Genomic DNA, 20,504 nt, shown 5'->3' with positions numbered 1-20,504 from the left:
GGGGGGAGTAGGTAGAGGATTGGTGGTGTATAGAATATTTCCACTATTCCAATATTTCTGTGAAATCACAGAACTTTGAAGTAAAAACCTTTCAAGATTGGTGTATTGATTTATTTTATATTTTATTCTAGTTGCCCCATTTCATAGATGAGAAAACTGAGACTCAGGAAGGTGAAGATGTTCAAGTTGGTGTCAGAACCAGGACTTGAACTTCCCCCCACTAGGCTTTTGTATTCTTTGAGTCCCAGTCCAAGATGAGGGGGAAAGGTCAACCTTCATAGAACCAAGTAGGAAATGCTTCTGGCTGTAAAGATTTTGGTCCTGAAAGCCACAGTTTAGTTGTGCAAGCAGAAGGGCTTGCAGGCTGTCCTGGCTGGGGTGGCCAGACACTGAAGTGAGTTGAAATGACTTGGTGGATGTGGCTTGCAAGATGTCACAGTTTCCTGCCTGCATCATTAAATGATGAGGGTGGCACTGGGAAGATGCAGATCAGGCTCCTCCCTTGAGTGACCCACATGCCTTCTCCCGGAATTGCCTGCCTCACAATTGGACAATGGATTGTAAAAGTCTCACAACAACCTAGGATGATCCCCAGCAGCCCTCTGTGCCCCATAGTACTCAGAGGCACATAGAATGAATCCTCCCCCAGCCAGTCCAAATGGTCACTGAGCAACTGGAAAATGAGGGCAAAAAGAAGGCAGTGTAGTCAAATGGCTGCAGTGTAGTCAAATGGGTGGAAGAGAACTGAATCTTCTAAAACCTCAATGCTATTACCGGAGTCCACGGACTCCCTTACAAACCTCTGAAACTGTCCCTGGAGCCTGGCTGGTGTATTAAGGACTATGTTTCTGATTGGGAGCATTCTACTTCTTATAAGGTTGAGTCTGGGGGTGTCTTTGAAATCAAAGAAGACTTATGGGTTTAATGGGGGCTGAGAACCCACTAAGTGCATACCCAGGGGAGAGAGAATAAGAGAAAATCATCTGGTTATTTAATTCTTTGAGAGGCCCATGAGTGATGTGGAGGCACTGGTCATGCAGAGGACAGAGGGGAGAGCCTTCCAACTGGACTTTGAATACCTTTGGCTTCCTTAAGAAACCCAGATTTATCCCCAGGAAATATCTCAGGTTGTGAAATGTGTTTGATAACAACCTTATAAGGTCACAAAACATTTTCCTAACATAGAAGCCCTTCTCAGTCCACTTCCCCAACTTGCACTTGCTGGTTGGTGTTTCCAAAGAGTGGTTACTGTTCCCACTCAAGGTTCCCAGGATAAGTTGGAGAGGCTTGATTTCTAGTATTGTCACTCACAAGCCCCCATTGCTTCCCATTGACAGTCAGCTATACATAGTTAGGTTTTTTTAAAGAATATTTTACTGAACACCAGAAGTTGGTGCAGAACATCCCTAAGAAATCTGGGGAATATCTTCCATAAATACACAAATAAAAAGTCCAAGGGAAGAGTGGGTTTAAACTTAGGGGTATAATGGTGGATGGAACATACCATTTAGATAGTACAACAGGCACAAGTTGTAGAGAACATGTTCCACCAGAGGATAAACTCACAACCTGTGATTACTGGAAGTCCTTCCTTGAGTCCATAGGTGGCATTCTTTTCTAGTGCAAGGAGCCATGCTTCTTGAGGTTGCTTCCTTCTGTATCTGTAGCTGTTGGTGTTTGTCTTTGGTGTGCTTCTCTCTTTTTAGGTATAGCCTCTTTATCATGTGACCCTCTGTTTAGACTCAGTGTGTTTTTCATTTCTCTGTTAGATGCCTTGTCTCCTACTGATCCTTTTTCTCTGATGATATGGTCACTGTGTGTGTGTGTGTGTGTGTGTGTGTGTGTGTATGTATGTGTGCGCACGTGTGTACATGCACTGGAGTTAAATTTCCAGGGTTAGCATTTATATCTCAGAAATTAGCAAATGCTACAAACTAGGACTTTTGTTGTTGTTGTTGTTGATTGTTCCAGGGTGGGCCACATGTGGCCTCGAGGCCACATGTGGCCCTCTAGGTCCTTGGGTGCAGCCTTTCCACTGAATCCAAGTTTTACAGAACAAATCCTTTTATCACAAGGATTTGTTCTGTGAAGTCTGGATTCAGTCAAGTCAAACTTGAAGATCTAGAGGGCCACATGTGGCCTCCAGGCTATAGGTTCCTCACCCCTGGGTCCTACACTTAAGAAAGTAATGGAGAAAATGTTAATAATGCAAATTAAACCTAAAAATGTGTTGGGCTACTTCAGGGAGTCAGTTATTAAACAATTAGCAGTATACCCATGGATATAACACTCCCTCTGGTAGAGGTGAAGCCCTCCTGGGTTTGGAGTCCACAGATTATCTGGCTGATGCTGAATTACTTCAGCTATTTAGTCTCCAGGGGCATGGTTAGCTTACTTGATTAGCTAATCATCTATTTCCTTCTTGACCCAATCAAAGAGTTTTGTGTCTCATAAAGAGATCACGGGGCATATATCAAGTTACATATTTAAAACTTCATCATTACCCTTACACCGATCACTCTGGTTATTAGATAACATAAGTACTATAGTTCCTATTTTAAAGATGAAGAAACGGAGGCAGAGAAAGATGGAGTGACTTGCCCACGGTCTTACAGTAAGTGGTGGTGGTAGTAGAATTCCATCATAGGTATTTCTGATGCCAAGGCTAGTGTTTTTTCTCATGACACTATGTTGCTTCTTACTACTTTGTAATAGGTTCACCCAATTTCTCTGGCTCATACTAATAGCTGAAGTTTGTATACTGTTTAATGTGGGAGCTAGGTGGTGCGGTAGGGAGGGTGTCGGACCTGAGTCTGAGTTCAAATTCGGCCCAGACACTTACCTATGTGACCCTTAGTAAGTCACTTAACTCTCTCATCCTGAGTTTCCTCATCTGTAAAGTGGGGATAATAATAGCATCTGCCTCTCAGTGTTGTTGTGAGGGTCAAATAAGTTAATATATGTAAAGGAGTCTTCCATCCTTAAAGCTCTATATAAATGCTAGCTTTTATTGTTGGTGTTGCTCTTGTTTACAAAGTGTGTCCACAATCTCTGGATCTATAATATTGTTTGTTCCCCACCTCCTGTAATTTTTATTGATTTAAATTTTTTTATTAATATCTTTTGTTTTTATATCACATTTAATTCCAAATACAACCTTTCCTCCTCCTCTCTTTTTGTAACAAATTACTTTTTTAAAAAAAGAAAGAAATAAAAGCAACTCAGCAAAACACATTAGCTGAGGCTGTCAGTCTGTGTGATGTTCCACACCCAGAGTCCCTTACCTTGGCAAATAAGGGAGGAAAGTGAGTTTTCTAATATCTTTGGGGGACAAGCTTGGTCATTATAAATATACAGTTGGCTAACACTTTATATTACTTTACCCACATTATTTCATTAGATTTTCATGATAGCCTTGTGAAAATAGGTGCTAGTAAAAAAAAAAAAAAGAAAATAGGTGCTAGTAATATCCTCAAATTACAGATGAAGAAACAGATTAAGACCAGCCCAGGGTTACAGACATGGTAAGTGTGTGTGTCTTGGGGGGGGGTCGAATTTGAATCCAGGTCATCCAAGATTTCCAGATCTTCCTATTCTTATGGAAACCAATGTGCTAGGCACATTGTAGGTCCTCAATAAATGGTTACAGCACATCTACCCATTACCACTCTCTGCAAAAAGCTTCTCCTAGCCCTTCTTAATCTTAGTGCCTTCCCTCTGAGATTATCTCCCAATTTATCCTGTCTATATCTGATATGTACATAAATATTTTTACATGTTGTCTCCCACTTAGACTGTGAGCTCCTCAAGAGCTGGAATGTTTTTTTGTTTGTTTGTTTTTGTTTTTGTTTTTTTGCTTTTCTTTGTATCTCCAGTGCTTGTCATGGTACCTGGCCTATCACAAGTGCTTAATAAATGCTTCTTGCTTGCTTTGCCGCTGAGCTTCTCATAAACTTATCAGACTGTCCTTGCTAGGTGTGGGAAAGGCCAAATAGTAAAAGACACAAGATATATGGCACAGAAAGGCAAAACTAAACACTTGGACAGCAGACAGACCAGGAAAACGTGTTCAGAATAATGTGTTATTAGGTTTGGGGTGAAATAATGGTGACATCTTCCAAAATGAAAAAAAAATAGTCATTTAAAAATATCTAATAACTATGAACTTTATTTTTACTGCAGGGCTAGTCACATCATTTTACACATTTTACAAAACAAGTAACAAACACACCCCAGAATCTCATACTACGGACAAGTGAACTCAGCATTCTCTTTGAGCAAAGGTCACTCTCACCAGGAGGAGGACACTGGAAGACTCTTCCTAAGGGCTTGAGTGAAAATTGGGAAAGGGGAGAAAAACTCTATTGAGGTCCACGCTGGGGTGGGCAGAATTGGTGCCTGCAGACAAAGGCTGTTCTGTGATCTCAGTGTGGGAAAAAACTGTCACTGACAATTACAGAAACTCAGGCTATTAAATCAGTGAGGTCTCCCAGCTAAAGTTCCTTGGCTCTAGCATGCAATAGTTAGGGGCTTGGCTCCTGGATGCTCCTGCCTGGCCCATCTGTGTGAGCCCACACAGCCTGAGTCAGGGCCTGGCTGGTCCATATGGATCCCTATAGATCCCTATAGATCCAGTATCAGTGGTGAAAGATGAGGAAATGATCAGCCCCTCTGCCAACGACTGATCTGTGGCTATTCAGAGATGATAATAATAATAATAGCTGACATTTCTATAATGCTCTGCAGTTCATGAAGTTTTCTTTGTAACAATCCTTTTGGGTAGGGAGTGTGTTCATTGTTATCCCCATTATACAGAGGAGTAAACTGAGGCACAGAGCATAGCTAATAAATGGTGGAGCCAGGATACAGACATGTCTTTTGGCTCTAGACTCAGTGCTTTTTCTACCTCTTCACAGCTGTGGCCCAAGCAGCCAGCTAGACAGGATACTTTGCTTCCAAGTGCAAATTAGCTACAGAAAGCAGACCCCAGTTTCTGTTCCCAAGGAGCTTGGCAGTAGGATCACAAATAGCTGTAACATAAGGCTATATATAATATATGTATATTCCCCTAAATAGGTAGCTAATCGATGGGGGTGGTAAGAGAGATTCAGACCCAATGCTCTGTTAGTTTGGAGGAGTGAGCCCTCCAAGGAGGTCAGGAAGCCTTCCTGAAGGTGGTGACATTTGAACTGGTCCTACAAGGTTGGGTAGGACTTGAGTTGGGGGTGGGTGAGTGGGAGGCCAGGGAGGGCATTTCAGGCAGAAGGAACAATGTGAACAAAGGCAGGCAGGGAAGCATGAGTGACGTTTAGGGAATGGTAAGATTATAGTTGGGAGTGTGGGCTGTGTGTGGGGAGCAGCGGGAGGCAGAGCTGGAAAGGCAGGTTGGGATCACATTGGGAAGGGCCTTGCATACTTGGCCAATAGGTTTGTGCTTTCCCCCTTTGCCTCCCCAGTGTCTGGTACAGATTACTTAATAAATACTTGTTGAATTGAACTGAAGCTTGTAGGCAATGGGGAGTCATTGTAGGTCCCTGAGCAGGGGAGGAATATGATTGATCTGGCAGCCTGGGTACTAGATGGATTGGAGGGGGAGACACTCACTGAGTCTCTCCCACTGGCTCCCTGGTCTGGCACCTTGGGTGATGTATTGCATTTCCCAGCTTCTACCTCTTCAGTAGAGGATCCCATCATTCCCCCGGGCTTCTGTGTTTCCAAATCCTCACTTCTGATTTGTAATCTTTGGCTGTTGGGATGCCCCGCCAGCTTGGACAGAACAGCCTTTGATGAGCTTTACCCTCTCAGCTCCCCACCCCTGGATTTTCATGCCCACTGGACACTATCAACAGCCACTCCGGAGAGGCTGGGGGTGAGGACAACTCCACATCTGGAGAGCTTCAGGTCCAAAGGAAAGACATTTGTTCCAAAGGCGTGAGGGCAGGAAGGTATACTTTTTAATTTGCTTTTTCATTATTTGCTCTTCAGTCTTCTAGGAATCCTGATTAATTTTTCAGCCTCAAAACAAAAGGAGATCAATCACAAAAGCCCCTTTGGTGTGATATGGTGGTTTTGGAGTCAGAGGAACTGGTTCAGCTCCCAGCTTCACTAATTCTTGCTCACGCGTGATCTTGGGGACGTCACGCCCTCTCTGGGTCCTTTCCTCATTTGTGAAACGAGAAGGGCCACTAAGGTTCCTTCCAGTTCCAAATCAAAATGACCCTATGAATCCCAAATGTGTTGCTTTTAATAGAGAACAGTTCAATGCCACATTGTAGGAAGAATATTGGTAAGTGTGTCCAGAGGATGGGGGACCACAATGATGAGGGAAAACATGGTTCAGGAGTTCAGGTTAAAACCTGAGATACCGAGAAGAGGAGACTTGGGATGAGGGGGGAAGGACATGACCATTGGCTTCAAGCATTTGAAAGGCTGTTTTGGAAATAGACTTCATTTTCCTCCATCCCAGAGAGCAGAACTAGGAATGATGAGGATGGAAGTGCAGAAAAATGGTACTTTTTCAATAACCCTGTTGAAAAGTGGAATCAGCTGCTAGAAAGAGAGTAACTTCCCCATCAACAGGCTATCAAGCAGGAGCTATTATGGGAGGGGCATTCCTGCTTAGGTAGCCTGTGAGGATGATGAAGTCTGAGTCTGAGAATGACTTGCTGCTGGGCAGAAGCCCTTTTTACCACAAAGGCTGCTGAAAAAAAAAAATGGAGAAACATCAAACTTCTTTCCCAGGAGCCCAAGAGCAGAACATTTAAGCAAACCTCAGCTGTGTTTTCAGGGACAGGTTCCTTGTTCAAGGAGTCTTTTATCATGGCTTTAGTTCAGAACAGAAGCTGAACCCAGGGGGTGAAACCTCTTGTTTTCCCCTCTACTTACTGAATATTTAACCTTCATGAGTTTGGTGGGTCCAGTTATGAAACCAGCTGTTGCCCTGCTATATGTGGGGCAGGCTTAGCAATCTCCAGGTGAAAGATTTTATATGTGAAGTTTCCTTCCCTTGGTGTTTGTTTTGGTTCCTAAAGATTCAGGTTTGGTGACCTCCCCACTCCCTAGTCAGAGACATCCCTGGGCACCCCTACTCCACAAATGCTCTCACTGGAGTCACTCCTTTACCCCATTTCTTCCTGCTTCCTCCCCCTCACGAGGGCCAGTGACAGGGGCAGCAGGAGGTACAGAAAATGCAGCAATGAAGGTCTTTGAGAAGCACCAAGAACAGGAAAAGCAACTGGCAAAGTGGATTGAGGGCCAGCCTGAGAGAGAGGAGGCCTGGGTAGAGCCCTTGCCTGGCAAGTCAGTTAACCTCTCAGCAGTAGTGGAGCAAATGTTTTGTTTTGTTTTTTGGCAATGGGGGTTAAGTGAGTTGCCCAGGGTCACACAGCTAGTAAATGTCATGTGTCTGAGGTCGCATTTGAACTCAGGTCCTCCTGAATCCAGGGCCGGTGCTCTATCCACTGCGCCACCTAGCTGCCCCCTACAGCAAATTTCTAAGACTCCTAAGTTACAGATGAGTTGCCAGTCTGCCTCTGTGGAAGGAGGCACCACACTGGGAACTCCCCACACTGCCAAAGTATCCGATTTCCACACCTTTGAATTTATTAGATTGTAAGCTCCTTGAGAACAGGCCTCATGTCACATATTATTTTTATACTGCTACACTCGGAACACAGCCTTATGAATTGTAATGAGCCTTAAATAAATGTTTGTGAAATTGTTGTTGAATTCTCATCATGCCCAGACAGATGCCAGTAGCCCACAGCCTTGGGTAAATCAGGCACCACTGGCGGGAGAGTGGGTGGGAGGGGAATGCTGCAGAGCAGACCCCTGGACACCCAGAGAATGGGTGGTTTGTGCTGAAATTCTGGAGAAGGGGGTACCTGAAAGGCCTTTTCCTCTGGTTACTTTTTATAATTAATAATTCAATTTTGTCGAAACAACTGTTTAATTTGATAGGAACTGCCTTGTGAACCTAGCACCCTCCCTCCCCTGCTCTGTTTCCCTTCTGCAAAACTTTATGCTCAGACCACACAGACAAAAACCAGCCCCGGAGAAGAGAAGCCGGACAAGAGCCAGGAGTGAACAATGAGGCCTGCAGGCCACCTTAAAGGATTTCTGCCACTGGGGGAGGGGCCCGAGGCTGCCAGGAGGGGGTGGGGCTTCCAGTTAATTCATTAAAATGTGTCGGGGAGCGTGGGAAAGAGGAGAGCTTTTCTTCCCAGCAGCACAGAAACCCGGTAGAAAAGGCCGAGAGAGGATAGAGATCAAATAACAAACCGGCCCAGCTCGGAGCGGCAAACCAGGAGAGGAAGAAGGACTGGACACAGATCTGGAGCTGGGGCAGATGATCCCTGCCTGCCCTGTGTGCCCCCAAAGCCCACCCTGGGCCGTCCTGACCTCCCCTCCCCAGTCCCACAGCTGGCTGGCTGACTGGCCCTCCCTGTATGGCCCATTGCCCCTTGGGGCTTAGGAATAGAAATTGGTTCTAGGATGATGCCCCCGTGCCTCCAGGGACATTCCTTCAGTGGCCTTCAGGCTTGTAAACTGTGAGCATTCATTTCCCGCCTTTCCAGGAAACTCGTCCAGACAGATGATGAACTCCTGGACCCCGTGAGGGTGCAGAGGCTGGAAGGGCTTGGAGCTGGCAGCCCTGGGAACTTGGGGATTGAGCCCCCAAGTGAGAGAAGCCATACTAAAAGCCAGACCCCTTGGCCCAGCCCTGACCTCCCAACCTGGGTGTCAGATCCAGATTTCATACTTGTAAATACGTTTCAGAAAATACTGAGTGTGGGAGGGAAGGCTGCACTGAGAAGAAAACGGGCACCAGCCCTCTGAAGTCCTTCATTCCCATGGCAGTAGGCAGGCTCTTAACGAGGAGGATTCCCCACAGCAACGGCTAGCCTAGGGGTGACAGCTCTGTAAGCTTTGTCATCGTTATTGCTCATATTTATAAGCACTTTCCTCATCGTAGCCCTGTGGGAGTAGGTAGGGAAAGTACAGTAAGTACCATCATTTTACTGATGAGGAAACCGTCTCAGGCAGATGAACTGACATCCACCATTACATGGTAAAGATCAGAACCAAGGCCCAATATGCAGATCCGACCATGTCACATACACCATTAGATAAATATCAGTGGCTCCATGTTGTCTCCAGAATCAAATATTAAATCCTCTATAGGCTGTTCAAAGCCCTTCACAACCTGGCATTCTCCCACCTTTCCAGTTTCTTATACCTTAACCCACCTCTTCCTCTCACATACTCTGCTGGCTATCCAATGAGTCAGTGACACTGGCCTCCTTGCTCTTTTTCTCACAAGACACTCCCCCAGCCTCCAGGCATTTTCACTGACTGTCCCCCAAGCTCTACCTTCTCATCTTCCTCCATTCCCTGGCTTCCTTCAGGTCCCAGCTAAAATTCCATTTGAGGCCATTTCCAGTTGTCCTGATCGATATCCTGCCACTGGACCTAGATGGCTCTGGAGGAGAGAGTGAGACTGGCGACCTTGCACAGCCCTCCCTCACTTAGATCTAATTCACATGCAAGTCGTGGCATCTTCCTGATGTCATGGTCCTATTTGAGAATGAAGGACAAATAACAACAAAATTCCATCTTCTATGACAAGCCTTTCCCAGCCCCCCTTAATACCAGTGCCTTATATTGATTACCTCCAATCTATCCTGTATATATCTTGTTTGTACATAGTTGTTTTCATATTGTCTCCTCTATTAGACTGTGAGTTTAAAAGCAGAGACTGTCTTTTGCCTCTCTTTGTATCACCAATCGTTGGCTTGGCACACAGTGGGTGCTTAATAAATGCGACTGACTGACCAACTCTTCTGACTCTTAACATCTAGGACTTCATCCCACCCAGCTACAGGAGCCACACCGGTCCTAGGGAGGCAGCTTCCACATTGGCTCGGTCAGGAGGAGATAGTCATCTCTCAACCTTCTTAGAGGGGTGTGTGAATGTGTTCATATGTCTGTGGGAGTGTGTATAAACATGAGTATGTGGATGTGTGGATGACTGGATAGGGGTGAGGGGGTATACTGGTGTATGAATTATATGTATGTGTGAAGGCACATGTGGGCAGTATAGTAAATTGGATGGAGAGTTAGGATCCTACCATTTGCAAGTCCCTTAAACTGCCTCCAAGCCCCAGCTTCCTCATCTGCACAATAATCATAATTGTAGTATCTCACTCACAGGGCAATTGTAAGAATCAGATTGACTTATTGTATAGAAAGCACTACCTAAATGTCAGTGCTTATAAATGTGACTGCATGTGTATGAGTGTGTGAGCATGACTGTATATGTACAGATAGCATGCAGTGCATACATAGGAATATATGTGCTACTAGGTGGACACAGCTCTAGTCCTGGAATCAGGAAGACCTGAGTTCAAATTTAATCCTGTACACTAATTACCGTAAGACACTCAGCTAGACTGAAGAGACAGAAGGAACCTTAAAGCTAATCTACTTTATTATTGCTGTTAATAAGAATTCACATTTCAATAGCACTCTAAAGTTTAAAAAGGGTTTTCTTCACAACAAAGCTGTGGTGAGTGTGTAAATAATTCGGGCAGTATTATCTCCATTTTATAGAGGAGGAAAGTGAGAGGTCATGGACCAGACCATCACATTAGAGCTACAAAGGACCTTAGAAGTCAAGTCCAACTGCCATTTTACTGATGAACAAAATAAGAGTGAGCCAGTTTTTGTCCTTCCCCTCCCCCCCATCCACAAATGAGGAAACTAAGGCTCCAAGAAGCTGGGGTGGGGGGACAGGGAGTGATTGGCTAGCTCTTCTGACTTCTTTAGAAATAAAAGCCCCCAGCCACATCCAAGGGTAGGCTTGGAAGGCACAGGCTGGGTCACGTTGAGAGCAGGGACTTTTCAGGATGCAGCTGGGGGAAGTTGACTTTTTTTTTCTACTCAGTTTTGTTGGCTATTGCTATTGGGAATGATTTTAAGTCCAATTTCCTCCTGATATTCAGTCAAGGAGCTGTTTCACAGATAGACCTTTCTCCTCTCTCAAGGGGAGAGCTGGAACATAAAGGTTTATAGCTGGAGAAGTAGCATTCTGGATTCAAATGTTACAAGTTGCTATTGTACAGAATGTACTTGGGTCAGAGTCCAGACTTGGAAAAGTGGTCTTAAGATGTTGGGAGGATTGTACACGTATAACCTATATCAAATTGCTTAATGTCTCAGGAAGGGGGGAGGGGAGGGGGAGAATTTGGAACTCAAAATTAAAAAAAGATGAATGTTAAAAATTGTTTTTACATGAAATTGGGAAAAAAATTAAATATATTTAAAAAAGAGATGCCAAGAGGCATGTTCAAAGAATAGAACTCAAAATAGCAAAAAGATGAAGACAGAATTAAGGACAAAACCAAACAAAAACTCCTTTCAGTGAGAGAAATTAGAAGCTTAGGCTGATTCTTACATCTATATCTTTTCTAAGGTTGATTAAGTATCAGCTCAATTAGGGAGTGATTATGTATGCTTGCATATTTGTATAAACACATATGGCATCTGTGAGTACACATGTGAGCTGCTCCCGCTAGTGTACTTGGGTTTTATACGATTCCCAACATTCTACCCCCTCCCCACCTCCCCTTTTCCTCCTCTTCTTCTTTTAAATATCCTCCTTGTCTCCGTTTCCCTTCCCAGGGGAGTATGGGATTACTCACCATGAGTTGAGGGCTGAGGGGTCAGACTACATCTGGAATACCATGTTCAGTTTTGGGCACCAGGTTTTAGCAAGGACATGGACGGAAGCAAGTTCAGAGGCCTGTGGCCAGGAAGGTGAGGAAACTGGAGACTGTTCCATAGGAAGTTAAGCTGAAGGAATTGCCCTTGGGAAAGACCCTTCCTTCCTCTGTTAGGTGGAGTATAAAGGACGGGGGAGTCAGATGGCCTGGGTGTGAAGCCTGGCACTGCCACTATCTGTATGATCTTGGACAAGTCACTTCTCTGGGTCTCCATTTCCTCATCCATAAAAAGAGGGGTTGGACTAGATGACCACCAAGGCCCCAGCTCAGTCTTCTCTAGATCACTGACGTTGGGGGGAAACCCCTTAGAATTAGGGCTATCCCTTTGGAGATGGGAGGTTCTCTGTGGTTGCTGGGTGCCTTTAACCAGAGACTTCATGAGCGCTTAGAGGAGATTTCTGTTCAGGTATGGTTTAGGATTAAGTGATATGTGAGGACCCTTCTAATTCTGAAATTCTAGTCCTTAGTCCCTGCTCTCCTGTGAATGTGGAGGAAATCTCTTGCTGGAGATGACTGGGGCAGTTGGCAAAGAGAAGTCTGTGTTTGTCTTGTCTAAAAGCAGCTACTGGGCTTTCACTACTCCTAATAAACAGGTAGGAGGAAAATCTGACCAATGAGGCCCAAGGACAAGCATTGAAATGAGGCAGTTTGAAGTGTGGTGGGAGTGCTGGAGTTTTCTCCTGTGTACTAGTTGTATGACCTTGGGCAAGTCATTTAAGTATTCTGGGCCTCAATTTTCCCATCTACAAAATGGGGATAATAATACTTGCACCACCTGACAGGGTTGTTGTAGGGACTGAATGAGATTATACGTATAAAGGGCTTTCTGAGTCTTAAAAGTACTATGTAACATATCAATTCTGATTTGTTAATAATAATAAATGATTCAGTTAAGGTCATCCAGTCAGTGGCCAAGTTGGGAATGGGAACTCCTGATTATCAGGGCATCATGCTCTAACCTTCAGGTTCCCTTGTGGATGAGGCCTGAGGCCTCTAGTCTAGCACACAGAGGCATATCCAGTACTCAAGTAGCCTTTGCATTCATGGGGGTGAGGGGGACCTGTTAGGTGGTGGGAGGAAGGCTCTCTCCTTTGCCCCTACTATACCCATTCATAAATTCGGAGCTAAGCCCCACACCTGAGAAGTCTTCCTTAGTAAAAAGAACACAGGTCACTGGGAACACTAGCAAGGGAAGTGCTGGCTCTCCTTCTGTCTGGGTCCCTTGAGAATCAGCTGAATCACAGAAGGTAACTTCAGGCCGAGGTATTAAGCCATTGACCCAATAGAAAGCCAAGAGGCTTTCTTCCCCTCCCCCCCCCACTTGGGGAGCCAGCCAAGTACACAGTGAGGTTTGTTTCCGATCCAGATTACACCAGGAAGGAAGTGTGCCCGGAAAGGGATGTGTGGGGAGGGGAGAGGAGACACATTCCTGGTGGATGAGAAATGGTGTTTGTACATTCATTTGTAAAGTGCAATGAGAATCAATGCCAAATCCTGCTCAAGGGGAGACCTTTGGAGGGGAGGTTTGGGAAGCAGGGGCAAGCTCATCTGGAAAAGCAGTTCCATCCCTGTCACCGTGGAAAAGCACAGGCAACGGGGGACCCCTCTAGGCATTGGATGTGTTTCCTGGGCAACCAATCTTCCAGCATCTCCCAGATTCTAATAGATTGAGAGTCAATCCCTCAGAAAACAAACAAACAAACAAACAAACAAAAAGAAACCCCTTGCAGGCACAAGGTGGTTTGCAAAGACCCAACATTTCCCCTTTTCACTTTAGGCTCAAAAAGCATCTCTAAAAATAGCTGCAGATTCTCCAAAGACCGGAGGGAACCACAGCCGTGGAGAGGTGTCTGTGATGGCAAGGTAGTTCAGGGTAAAGAGCATTGGAGCAATGGCTAATCACAAATTCAGAAGACTGGGGACAAAGCATGCCTTCTTGTCTTTCAGCATAGGGGTGGTGGACTGTGAGTGAGCCAGGAGCCATATGTTTTCAGATCTGGGCAGTATATTAATTTATCTTGTTAGACTTTGCTTATTTGTTACAAGGGAGGGCTCCATTTATGCAGTGAAGGAGGGAGTCACTGGAAAATGACTGTGATCTTAAAAAAAAAAAAAAAAGATCTTCAATAAAACATTTAAAACAAAGAGCATTGGATTGGGAACCAGAAAACCTCTGCTTGCATTTCAGGTCTAGTTCATAGAATTCACATAGAGATCTACAATGGATCTTAGAGATCATTTAGTCCAACCTTATTTGGCGGCGGAGGCAACTTTGGTCCAGGGAAAGAAAGTGACTTTTCTAAGGTCATAAAATGCCCAAGTAGAGACTAAGATTCTGTAAACCTCAGTTTTCTCATCTGTGAGACCAGACTTATACCACGAGGGTTTATAAAGCACAGTATAAATCTAAGCTATTAATGTTATTTTACACGGTCCTATTGAAGGCTTGATGAAAACAAACAAACAAACAAAACCCTAAGGCCTTGAATTAGAGTAAACTGATCCCGTCCTACTAACATTAGACCGATTAAGGAGGGAGGCTGGGTCCCTTTGATGTTTACCCCTTATTCAAATCTAGACAATTTATTACTTCCTTGAGGACGATCAAGGCCAAGTTTCCCGGCTCTGGGCTCTGGCGCCCTGTTTATTGTAGCAGATAATGGGAGCCAGGCTCTTACTTCTGACAAGCCGCCTAAAGGTGGGGTCCTAACGAGAAAAGGACTGAGCTCAAGGACCTGTTATCTCCTTAATTGAATTGTTAGAGAAGAAATGATACTCCAGGCCCTTTGGTGCTCTGGCCACTGTTGTGTGGCAGGGGAGGAGAAATAGGAATGTGGTGCACTGGAGAGAATGCCTGATCTCGAGTTAAGAGACCTGGGTTCAAATCTAAGCCCTGACACTTGACAGTTGCACGGCTGCAGGCCAGTCCTCCTTGACCTCAGTTTCTTCATTGGTAAAATGGGCACTTATTAGGTACCTGGGTGATCTAAGGACAAGAATGAAATTGTGCCTGTCCTCAAGGAGCTTACATTCTGGTGGATGATAAGACATCTCACAGGATGTTTGTGGGGAAGTATTTTGTTAACCGTAAAACACTAGATAGATCATAGATCCAGAGTTGGAAGGGACCTTGGAGACCACTTAATCCACCCCATCCCCTTCAGTTTACAGATGAAGAAAGTAAGGCCCAGGGAGGTTAAATAACTTGAACATCTAGGTCTTCTGACTCCAGAACTAGGACTTTTAACTCCTCCCTCCTACTATTCCACTGTATTATTCTTAACCTGGGGACTCCCCACTACAAGCCTCAGTCTGACTTTGTTTCCCATAAGTGCTTCACTCCAGTCTAGCTACAATCCCCAAAGTCCTTGGAACAACCCATATTAATGGTCATTTGTATCTTTCTGCAATTCTTCATTATCTATATGTCCTCCCTCCCTCAAATCCTTCTAGACTCTTATTAACCCCTAACTCTGGTGCTTATACTCTGATTCAATTCATTTCCACAAAATATTAGATAATTTATAAACATTTTATAAAATTATAGAATTGTAATGGAATTTCAGAGTAAGAAGGAAGTCATCTAGTCCAAATCATAGCTAAACAGGAATTTCCTCTGATAATATCCTCAGCAAGTAATCTGCCCCCCCCCCTTGCCCAAGACCTCCTGAGATGGGAAATCCACTGACCTCCCAAGGCAACCTCTTTTACTTCTGCACAGTATGAATTGTTAGAACCACCTCTTCCACCCTTACACATATTAGTTTATGTCTTTATTTTATTTTGTTTTTGTCTTTCCAAACAGGCTAGTTTCTTTCATACATTTGCAAAAGCTGGAGAAATCTGCAAGAAGCAAGAACAAACGAATAGTGCAAAGATTATGCTGTACACAGGCTGCAAGAAGGGTATATTTGGCAGAATCTGATTGCCTTCCTGGACCCAATGCCTGAATACGTTCTCTATTTTGCATCTTTGAAAGGGCCTTTCCAAATTTAAAGTCTTCAGGTGCTACTTCTTTGTAAAACCAATCAAATTTGTAGAACCAGAGCTCATTACATTATTTTCTTTCGAATAAATGAAAACTACCCACTATCTCAGGTGAAGTAATCTAATGCAAGCAGTCCAGTGTAAGCTTCTGAAGGTCAGCGACTATTTTAGTCTGGCCTCTGTATCTCCAAAGCCTACCATAATGTCTCAGTCCCCCTTCTTCTTGACCTGTCTGCAGTCTTTAACACTTATCACCACCCTCTCTTCCTGGATACTCTCTTCCCTAAGAGTTTTCAGGACACTTCTCTCTCTTGGTTCTTCTACCTGACTGTACCTTCTCAAGTTCCTTTGCTGGATCATCATCCATGTTGTGCCCTCTGACTGTGGGTATGCTCCAAGGCTCTGTCCTAGGGCCTTCTGCTCTCTTCTTTTCTCTTTCCACTCTTTCTGGTGACCTTATCAGCCCCTGCCTCTGAATTTGATTATCATTTCTATGCTGCTGACTCCCAAATCTATACATCCAGCACTCATTTTTCTCCTGAGCCCTATATTACACTACTACCACTTCCCCATTTGCCATTTTGAACTGGATTTCCTGGAAGCAACTCAAATCCAGTATGTCCCAAACCAGATCTCATTACCTTTTCCCCCAAAGCCACCTCTCTTCTGCAGTTCCCTGTTTATTTCAAGGACAGCAGGGATGCTTCGTTATCCCTCCTCTCCAATCGTTGCCAAGTCTTTTCAATTCCTCCTCCCCCGTCCCTTGCATTTGTCCCCTTCTCACTACCCCTATAGCCTACCCTACCAGTCCAGGCCCGGATCACCTCTTACTTGGCTAAGGCAGGTTTCCCTGCCCTAAGTCTCTTCCTTTGATCCATTTCCACAGTGATTTTCCTAAAGCATAAATCTGACAATGTCACTTCCTTGCTCAACAAACTCCAGCAGCTTCCTATTACCTCCAGGACCAAATACAAATTTTGTATTGGCTTTAGGGCCTTTCACAACCTTCCTCCCATGCACTTTCCCAGCCTCCCCATACATTACGCCACTTCACACACTCTATTCCTTCCTGACATATTGACCATCTTGCTGTTTCTTATACCAGATGCTCTGCACATTCCCTGTACAGGTAATCAAACTCCCATTAACTCTCTCTTCATCTCCTGGCTGTTCCATGAACAAGACACCATCTCTCAGCCCTCGGCATTTTCTCTGGCTGTTCTCCATTCCTCCACTCTGACTACTGACCTCTAAGTTTGCCTTCGAGTTCCAACTAAAATCCTACCTTCTACAGGAAGCCATCCCTAACTCCTCTTCATTCCAGTGCCTTCCCACTTTTATTTATTTGTTATTTATCCTGTATATAACTTGTTTTGTATATATTTGTTTTCGGTTGTCTCCCTCAATAGACTGTAAACTCCTTGAGGGCAGGGACTGTCTTTTTCCTCTTTTTGTACCCCCAGCACTTAGCACAGTGCCTGGAACTTGTTAGGTGCTTAATAAATATTAACTTAATTGAAATTGAACTTCTTAGAATTCCTAGTTTCTTTCAAAGTTCAGTTCTTTCAAAGTTTGAAGTTCAGGTCAAAGGTCCATCACCTTCACATATGAGTGTTTGCCTGATCACTTCAGTAGCTAGTGGGTCCCCCTTTGTTACCTTCCATATTTTTTGCATATATTAACATACTATGTTACCATCCTTGATAGAACATAGACTCCCTTGAGATAAGGGACTGTTTCATCTTCATCTTTCACTGCCAAAAATAGTTCCTGGCAAAAGTAGGCACTTAACATACATCTAGAGTGTTTGGAGGACTATGTTGGGGGTGGGGGTACAAAGTTTAAATGAGACATAATCTCTTCACTCTTGGAGTTTAATGTCTGCAACTGAGCCCTAAAGTGGCCACAGACCAAATCTTACTCTCCGCTACAGGCCACAGACATTGATCCCTAACCCTGGCAACAGACTCACTCCCTGACCATGCTACAAACTAAGCCCTAAATTCTACCACAGACTGACTTCTGACCCTGCCTACAGCTGGGGCTGTAGTCCTGGCCACAACTTCCCCACTGTCCATCAACTTCAGCCTCAGATTAACTAACTCATGGACAAATAAAGATCTTGTTTTGGCTCCACAGACCTTTTCCCTCCTGGAATGTACGTGTCCTCCATTCACCAAGTACATCAGAGGGTGTCTACAAAGTAAGTTTCCCTTATGATCCCCCCCCCCATCCTAGAATGACAGTCTCCCCTGACTCACCCCTCCTTGGCAAATGGCTGAGTGTTTCCCTGTGACCCAGAAACAAGCCATCACCAAGAGCAATAAAGTTCAGAGACAGCAGTCTGGTCTCAGCTTTCTTCCCAGAGCGAGAGGGAACAAATGGACCCAATTGGATGATGACCCATAGCCAGGGAAACATGGTGACATTCTACCTATATTGGCTAATCCAAGTGGTCATTATAGTGGTAATCAATTAGCCTTTTTCCTGCCCTTGTTACTGGGGGACTGTAAGATGAGTCTAAGGGTAGCTTGACCTCCATTACAGGTATGCTTGATGTATATTAAGGGGGGGGCTCATATCTGCAATGGTTCCAGGTTTTTATTTCAGGCCTCAGTAGGGGCAGAACAGCCTTTATTTTTTCATAGATCTAAGGGCCCTCTCTTGGAGGGGAGAGGTTGTGAATTGGTTCTCTTGTAGATGTGCTAGAATGTGCCAAGCATGCTGGGTTTCTGAGGGTGGAGGTGGGAGGTGGGAAGTGGGGGAGGGACAAGGAAGCTCTGAGGTCTGGGAGAGGATGGCCAAAGAGAGATAGTGAAAGCAAGGATGTTGTCTGTTCCCAGGGGTTTTGAATCATGTGTCAGAAGTTCCTGGACTTTGATGTCTCAGAGATCTGGCCTTTAGATAAATATGACCACTGCCAGTTTTGCCACAGAGCTCCAGTGTTCCTTTGGATCAGAGAATCTGGTGGGATGGCTGGCCTGGGGTGGAGGGATGGGGGCAAGCAAGGTTACCAAGGTCAAACATTTCCAGGCCATTTCTCTATGGATGTTTTCTGAAGAGCTGGCTAGTTAGTGGGCCATCCTATTTGGAGGGGAATGAGTTTGCTTTTGAACATAGGTGCCTTGCTTTAGAAAAGAGGAGAATGAGGCTCAGAATCAATCACACAGTTAAGTAGCAGGGCCAAGCTGAGCCTGGGGTGACAGTGGAAAATTCAGGTAGAGGTGTTCTGGTGGCAGGCGGAAATATGGAATGTGGCCTCAGTGGGAGGTCAGGGATAATGCATTACCTAAAAAGAGGTGCGAGCTGAAGCTGTGAAAATTGAATGGCAGGCCAAGGACTGAACTATGTGGGATAATTCCCAGATAAGGAAGAGTCATCAAAGGCTTGGGGGAGGGGGCAGAGGCAATAAACATTTATTGAGCACCTACTACATACCAGACCAAGTGCTAAGTGCTTTACAAATATTTCAATTTGATCCTGGTGATTGCTAGGATGGGTCAGAGAAAACCAGGAGGGAGGAATGTCATGGAATCTATACTCCAAGAGTATCAAGAGAGGATTGGGAGGAGTAAGCAAGTAGTGTCAAATGCTATAAAGAGGTCAGAAAGACAAGAATTAAGACAAGGACAATGGTCACCTTGGAGAGAGCACAGTATCATGGAGAAGTACAGTACTGCTGTACTTGGTCCTGGCTAGACCACATCTCCTTTAATTCTGGATGCTACATTTTAGGAACGCCTTTGATAAACTAGGAAGTGCCCAAAGGAAGATTACCAGGGTGAGGAAAGGCCTTGAGATCTTGCCATATGAGGAACTGGTAATATTCAGCCTAGAGAAGAAAACACTGAGGAGGGGATATGATAGCTGTTTTCAAGTATTTGACGGGCCCTTTCGGGGGAGAAGAATTAGATTTGTCCTTTTCAGCCCCAGAGGACAGAAGCAAAAATAATTAAAGTTACAGAGAGACAGATTTAAACTTGATGTCAGGAAAAACTTCCTAACAATAGAGTTACCCAAAAGGTGGGTTCCCTTACCCTAGAGATCTTCAGGTAAAGGTTACAGCAGGTATATTTTAGAAGGGACTTCTGTTCAGGTACAGATTAGACTAGACTGCCTCAGAAGTCCCTCCAAGTCCAGAGATACTTGGAATCTATATGAGAGAACAGTTTAGGTTGAATTGGTGGGGCTCAAGCCAAGTACTTCTATGTCGTTTCCAGCTCCAACATGCTGTGAGGGAAAGGGAAGGGGGTTCACTTTGGGAAAGAGGAGGGGGAAAGGAGAGAGGAAGAAAAAGAATGGGGAACTGTCCTGAGATTGCCGAGGCTGTCCTGCTGGGTTCTGTAAAAGATGACTCTGGTTTCTGTGCTGAGGAGTGGACCTGTGAGCTATGGGGGCATAATGAAGCCATTCTCTCCTGATGCTCTTTTCACATCTCTCACTCTGGGTATTGGAGAGAATTGCTGATGTCCATGGACAGGGAATGGGTGGTCAGAAAATCTGGGAGAGCAATGGTAAAATCATTGGTGCTCATTTAGGCAGGTTTAATCTAGGTGATGCTAAGATATGATGGGCTCCCTAGATTGTATTTTCAGTCCAATAGAAAAGGGAAAAAGGAATTCCTTCTAAAAAGAGGCAACAAACCAAACCAGATCACCAAATCCCAAAGTCACTTTACAAAAGCCAAGGACAGAAAGTCAAGTCAGCCTGGACCAGAGGATAAGCCCTGTCTCT

Source organism: Vombatus ursinus, unplaced genomic scaffold (assembly GCF_900497805.2).
Source record: "Vombatus ursinus unplaced genomic scaffold, bare-nosed wombat genome assembly UNPS02000580.1, whole genome shotgun sequence".
In the NCBI taxonomy this organism is placed as follows: Eukaryota; Metazoa; Chordata; class Mammalia; order Diprotodontia; family Vombatidae; genus Vombatus; species Vombatus ursinus.
The sequence above is the reverse complement of the archived record's forward strand: the minus strand, read 5'-3'. Positions refer to the sequence as shown.